This window comes from Mixophyes fleayi, chromosome 7 (assembly GCF_038048845.1).
Source record: "Mixophyes fleayi isolate aMixFle1 chromosome 7, aMixFle1.hap1, whole genome shotgun sequence".
Taxonomy (NCBI): Eukaryota; Metazoa; Chordata; class Amphibia; order Anura; family Limnodynastidae; genus Mixophyes; species Mixophyes fleayi.
Window position 1 is genome coordinate 115,140,343 of NC_134408.1, and position 7,490 is coordinate 115,147,832.

The 7,490-nt window shown below is 39.6% G+C and overlaps 1 long non-coding RNA gene across 1 annotated transcript; it reads left to right on the forward strand.

Moving 5' to 3' along the window:
• The first annotated feature begins 1,652 nt into the window (after positions 1-1,652).
• Positions 1,653-5,252, forward strand: LOC142097040 (uncharacterized). The gene is made up of 3 exons (XR_012678097.1): positions 1,653-1,727; positions 3,329-3,386; positions 4,962-5,252. It is a non-coding gene; the product is annotated as an uncharacterized LOC142097040 (long non-coding RNA).
• The last annotated feature ends 2,238 nt before the right edge of the window (positions 5,253-7,490 follow it).

A 7,490-nucleotide genomic window follows, 5' to 3' on the forward strand; every position in this document is an offset into this window, starting at 1 on the left:
ATAGGGAAAAGGAGGGAGAAATGGATCACACGATCCACAGCCGTATAAAGTAAGGTTGCTTGTCCCAGAGGAGGGGTCAGCGACCAGGAATCATACAGTACCTGGTGGGAAGGTTGGGGCATCTACCTGCTACACAGATCAGGTTCTTCCATCTCATCAGTGCCTGTCGGCACCAATGATCATGGACACAGAGAGACTTTGATTCACAGACAGGTCCTTATAACAGTACTTAACATACTCCCATGATAACAATGCTAATAGCGATATAATAATGTATTGTGACACAGGCACCCTTAGGTGATGCATACATGTACAATTTCTTGCAGTATAAGCAGTACTTTTATTGTTTCATCACAATAAAACAGTATACACTTCTGTCAGGATGACACCAGACAACCTAACACTGACTAGACATAATTTTCCTGCCTGGTCACCGGCCACTGTCTAGCATCGGTCGTACTGCACAGTAGCACTATACAGGTTTAAATACTTGACACTCCTCTCACAGTTCTTGCTTAATGGACAGGTGACACTCCCATCTTGCATGTAAAAGGAAGTTCTCTGCAGGTATTCTGTAATTACTCTTCACTGCACACAAACCCTGTTGGCTTTTAGCTGTGAAAAAAGACACTTCCAACCATTTTCAATGCATGTGAGTTAAATCACACTCTATACTATAAGTAAATGTGCAAAAGTGTTTATTGGTTACAAATGGGACCGTCACATAACTGGAAATAGGCAATACATAGAGCAACTGGTGTAACAATGAGATGGAATCTCACCATCAGCAAATAAACATATTTAATATCTTTCTATCATACTATAACAGGAGGGTACTTTATTAACATTAAACATCGTACTCATTCTACAAATTCTAGTAATGTAGCCTTCATTCACAATAAGTATTACACAGCACTGGTCTATCAGGGTTAAACTGATAGAACCTGGTCTTATAACATAGTGCACATGTGATGTGTTGCAGATAATAAAGCATTTACATATCAGACTAGTGATTCTGCTTTAAAACAATAAGAAGTATCTGTTTTATATAACTAAGCACATCTGAACTGTTTTTAATATATAATAATGTAGTAATGGGAATGTGGCATTACACCATTAATATGCAATGATAATGTAACAAGGGTTAATATGAGTTAATTAGAAATTGTAAGTAGTGGTTGTCTGCTAATGAGTGTAATTGACGCTATACGTGCATTTACGTTCTGGGTTGGTTTAAGCCTAAATACATCTGTAGTAAACATGGCACAAACACTAGTAATGCAGAGCCAGACATATCGATTCAGCTCTGCTTACAGATGTAAATGCACTATTTTTGCAATTGACATAAATATGATGCATATATTCAGTGTTGGACTGGCCCAGCGGGGACCTGAGAAGATCCTAGGTGGGCCCCACTGCCTGATGGCCACGCCCCTTTTGCTAGGGGGCTGGGCCAGAATGCGATCCCCAGGGCCCCACAGATAGAACAGTGGAGGAGCAGCCTGTGCTGCTCGGTAATGCAGAAGAGTTTCCTGCTCATGCAGGAACTCCTCACTGTCTCTGCAGCACTTTGATTGGCTTACTTTCTGTGTCATCCAATCAGAGTAACTGTGCTCTGATTGGCTGAGTGACTGTGTCAGCCAATCAAAGTATAGACACACCCCCTATCTATACTACCATTAAGGAAGCTGGAGGCAGCACTGCAGGAAAAGTAAGTGTATGTGTCAGTGTCTATGAGTGAGAGAATGTGTGTCAGTGTGTATTAGTGTGTGTCAGTGTGTATGAGTGAGAGAATGTGTGTCAGTGTGTATTAGTGTGTGTCAGTGTCTATGAGTAAGAGAATGTGTGTCAGTGTGTATTAGTTTGTGTCAGTGTCTATGAGTGAGAGAATGTGTGTCAGTGTGTATTAGTGTGTGTCAGTGTGTATGAGTGAGAGAATGTGTGTCAGTGTGTATTAGTGTGCCAGAGAACCAGCACACCTATCCAATTCAGATACTGGTCCAACAACATCTTTGACTGAGGATAGGCTGATTGAAGAGCCTGTTAAGTTGGAGAACACAGTCTCTCAGATACCTGGTGACTCTGGAGAAGAAGGTGAATTGATCTGTGTGACCGACCTCATGAATAGGAGTCCACACAGGAAAAGGCCAAGGCTCTTGCCTGCACATATTAAAATGTATGTATATGTTGAAAAGAGACCCAAGATTACCATGGACAATACTCGTTGTTTTTATGACCAACAATCAAGCCAAAAAACAGAGAAAGATGAACTGTGGGGGAGAGAACAACCCTCTAAAATCAACAGTTATGAAAAGGCAGCAAAACTTAAGCCAAAGACTCTCTCAAAGCTGCATCCAAAAAAGAGATTTCTCCAATGCTTTCTCCGTGATCAGGAATTTTGTTGATTTAATAATTACATGTATAATCCAAAAATGTAAAATGACAAAATAAGTTTCTAAATATTATAAAAAGTATTTTTTTGTTGATTAAAAAAATAAAACAATGTATTAGTTAGAAATAAAGATGTACTGTGTTTTTTTTAAACACTGCATATAGAGGCGAATATTTACAACAGATAGTAGCAACCAATCAGACATGTGCTTTCCTTGTAGATTATTTACTAAAAAGTGCAACAACAACAAAAATACACAAGATCCCACAGCAGCCAATCACTGGTAGCATGTAACTACTTTACTGCATGTTTCTCAATGAAAGCTAAAGTCTGAGTGATTACTAAGTATTGTTGAATTTTTCTACTTTATTAAAATCTGCCCAATCGCTCAGCTAGAATATAGTCCCTAAATTACATTCCTACTCTTTAATTAATATAACAGCAATTCAGTAAATGGCTTCTTCTCCTGGAGAACAAAGTCTTCTATACAGAAATAGAAAGATGAAAATATGATGATGATAAATAAAGTTTTCTCACATTACCTGCTGGAAATCATATTGGACGTTGTTTTTCCCATTGCACAAAAAACTATAGCCACAAATCTATGTAAATAACAATAATGATACTGGGGGGGTGGGCTGGGGAGGGAAGAATACAGATCGCGATGACAATGAGGGCAACAGGGGGAAGAGCATAGCTGCTCAGGATCCAAGCACTCTGCTGACATAGTCTTGGTAGATAGTAGTATAATATGGGCACATTCTGCTGGAAAAGTCATGTACACAGTAGGTATAATATGGATGTCATAGGCTGGTATAGTATGGGCACCATGTGCTGGCATAGTCATGGCATTATTGATATAATATTGGCGCTCACTGTCACTGATATACATGGATATTTCCGTTATTATATTGGCACCAACCTGAGCATTTCCAGGATCAAGACAAGCAACTACTGAGTCTAAGACCATAGGAAGTGAAAGCTGAAAGAACAGGTAAGAGAGAGCAGGATAGCTGCCAACTGTTCTAATTCTGGTGGGACAGTCCTGATTTTGGGTGACTGTTCCCTTTGGTACAGATCTAGGGGCCGGGGCCCAGACTGTGCACTTTTTGCATATACTGCCTTTTTATGTGCAACAACTAGCCATGTCCTCGGTGGGCTGACCATGCCCCCTCTAGTCACACACTCAGGTGGCTGGCCACAGCCCCTCTGTTGTGCCCCTACCATGACATCCCCCCGTGGGCCCTTCATGTTCCAGTCCTCTGACACTGTATTTATTGCCGATTTAGAACTATAAACATACCAGGGTTTCTATGGTTCTGCATATCGGCAGAAATACGCTACTTTTTTATGCACTTTATTCAGTAAAATATGGCCATTTTGCGACCAACGCAGCATTAGGTCCAAAGTCTTCAGCTGAGGTTGCAGAAATAGATCAATTTTCCATCAATTGTGGTGAAAGTGCAGTCAATGTTGTTGAAACTTTTGTTACTTCAATAACTTTGAATAACGATAGGACAATCTCATAGGACTTTTTTTTATTAAACCTATTGACAGTAAATTACTTACTCCTCTTAATATAAAGGGTTCTTCTCTTGGTCCGCAATAGTCAATAAGGGAGATGATGTGAAAGTAAATTAGAGTTTTGGAAGCATATTGGGTAAGAAAAGGCTGCATTCTGGCAATAGGTCTAAGGTGGAGGCAACAGGGCCGGGAGAGAGCCTGGATGTGAGGAATAAAGAGTGACAGCATAGCAGCGGGCTTGGGAGAAATTTAAAATTACAAGGAAAATATAATCTAAGAAGATGTAGTTATTTTTGTGACTAAACTGACCAATATTAATCATTTTTGCACCTACTTTTTGAACCATTCTTCCCAACTCTCCCGATCTTGACAGGACAGTTCTGAATCGTGAACTCACAAAGGAGAAGAGAATATGCTAAATGGGTGGAATTTTACCCAAAACTGGGTGCTTTAGGGAAGGTGGGGTTAGAGGGATAGAGAAGGGTTTGTTTTGTCCCGATTTTCCATGTCTCAATGTTGGGAGGTGCCTTGAACTGCCATTGCTGCATTCATGAAAAGGTGTTTTTGGCAAAGTCCTATTACTTAGTTGTTTGAGGTGAAGTCCTTGGAAAAGTTGCTATCATCTGCATAAACAGTGCAAAACAGAAAATAGTTGATTCCTCTTTAAGCATAATGGAATTTTCATCAGTGATTGGAACTGGTGATGTCATAAACAACAGTGACTATGGGTTTTCAGTCTGATACCAGCCCAGAGATGGTAAGTTATGTTCTGGTTTTTCATCATTTTCTACTTTTCACAGACACAATTTACGCCTACATTTTTGGAGTAAATTGTGTCCAACTTTACCTGAGGCCACAGGGTCAAATTGTTGCTGTCTGTTCTACTTTATCTGTAAGTTTTAAGGTAACCTTTCTTATTGGATGGAGTCATGTTTTATGTTTATTGGACCTTAAAGTAGTTTATTATAGATCCCTTTCACTTTCATGTTCAAAGTCTGTTCTTCTTCAGAAAAATTTAATTGTAAACACTTTCTACTTTCGTCAGATATTAGCCAGAGAACCAGCACACCAGTCCAATTCAGATACTGGTCCAACAACATCTTTGACTGAGGATAGGCTGATTGAAGAGCCTGTTAAGTTGGAGAACACAGTCACTCATATACCTGGTGACTCTGGAGAAGAAGGTGAATTGATCTGTGTGACCGACCTCATGAATAGGAGTCCACACAGGAAAAGGCCAAGGCTCTTGCCTGCACATATTAAAATGTATGTATATGTTGAAAAGAGACCCAAGATTACCATGGACAATACTCGTTGTTTTTATGACCAACAATCAAGCCAAAAAACAGAGGCAGATGAGCTGTGGGGGAGAGAACAACCCTCTAAAATCAACAGTTATGAAAAGGCAGCAAAACTTAAGCCAAAGACTCTCTCAAAGCTGCATCCAAAAAAGAGATTTCTCCAATGCTTTCTCCGTGATCAGGAATTTTGTTGATTTAATAATTACATGTATAATCCAAAAATGTAAAATGACAAAATAAGTTTCTAAATATTATAAAAAGTATTTTTTTGTTGATTAAAAAAATAAAACAATGTATTAGTTAGAAATAAAGATGTACTGTGGTTTTTTTAAACACTGCATATAGAGGCGAATATTTACAACAGATAGTAGCAACCAATCAGACATGTGCTTTCCTTGTAGATTATGTACTAAAATGTGCAACAACAACAAAAATACACAAGATCCCACAGCAGCCAATCACTGGTAGCATGTAACTACTTTACTATATTGGCACCAACCTGAGCACTTCCAGGATCAAGACAAGCAACTACTGAGTCTAAGACCATAGGAAGTGAAAGCTGAAAGAACAGGTAAGAGAGAGCAGGATAGCTGCCAACTGTAATAATTCTGGTGGGACAGTCCTGATTTTGGGTGACTGTTCCCTTTGGTACAGATCTAGGGGCCGGGGCCCAGACTGTGCACTTTTTGCATATACTGCCTTTTTATGTGCAACAACTAGCCATGTCCTCGGTGGGCTGACCATGCCCCCTCTAGTCACACACTCAGGTGGCTGGCCACAGCCCCTCTGTTGGGCCCCTACCATGACATCCCCCCGTGGGCCCTTCATGTTCCAGTCCTCGGACACTGTATTTATTGCCGATTTAGAACTATAAACATACCAGGGTTTCTATGGTTCTGCATATCGGCAGAAATACGCTACTTTTTTATGCACTTTATTCAGTAAAATATGGCCATTTTGCGACCAACGCAGCATTAGGTCCAAAGTCTTCAGCTGAGGTTGCAGAAATAGATCAATTTTCCATCAATTGTGGTGAAAGTGCAGTCAATGTTGTTGAAACTTTTGTTACTTCAATAACTTTGAATAACGATAGGACAATCTCATTGGACTTTTTTTTATTAAACCTATTGACAGTAAATTACTTACTCCTCTTAATATAAAGGGTTCTTCTCTTGGTCCGCAATAGTCAATAAGGGAGATGATGTGAAAGTAAATTAGAGTTTTGGAAGCATATTGGGTAAGAAAAGGCTGCATTCTGGCAATAGGTCTAAGGTGGAGGCAACAGGGCCGGGAGAGAGCCTGGATGTGAGGAATAAAGAGTGACACCATAGCAGCGGGCTTGGGAGAAATTTAAAATTCCAAGGAAAATATAATCTAAGAAGATGTAGTTATTTTTGTGACTAAACTGACCAATATTAATCATTTTTGCACCTACTTTTTGAACCATTCTTCCCAACTCTCCCGATCTTGACAGGACAGTTCTGAATCGTGGACTCACAAAGGAGAAGAGAATATGCTAAATGGGTGGAATTTTACCCAAAACTGGGTGCTTTAGGGAAGGTGGGGTTAGAGGGATAGAGAAGGGTTTGTTTTGTCCCGATTTTCAATGTCTCAATGTTGGGAGGTGCCTTGAACTGCCATTGCTGCATTCATGAAAAGGTGTTTTTGGCAAAGTCCTATTACTTAGTTGTTTGAGGTGAAGTCCTTGGAAAAGTTGCTATCATCTGCATAAACAGTGCAAAACAGAAAATAGTTGATTCCTCTTTAAGCATAATGGAATTTTCATCAGTGATTGGAACTGGTGATGTCATAAACAACAGTGACTATGGGTTTTTTAGTCTGATACCAGCCCAGAGATGGTAAGTTATGTTCTGGTTTTTCATCATTTTCTACTTTTCACAGACACAATTTACGCCTACATTTTTGGAGTAAATTGTGTCCAACTTTACCTGAGGCCACAGGGTCAAATTGTTGCTGTCTGTTCTACTTTATCTGTAAGTTTTAAGGTAACCTTTCTTATTGGATGGAGTCATGTTTTATGTTTATTGGACCTTAAAGTAGTTTATTATAGATCCCTTTCACTTTCATGTTCAAAGTCTGTTCTTCTTCAGAAAAATTTAATTGTAAACACTTTCTACTTTCGTCAGATATTAGCCAGAGAACCAGCACACCAGTCCAATTCAGATACTGGTCCAACAACATCTTTGACTGAGGATAGGCTGATTGAAGAGCCTGTTAAGTTGGAGAACACAGTCTCTCAGATACCTGGTGAC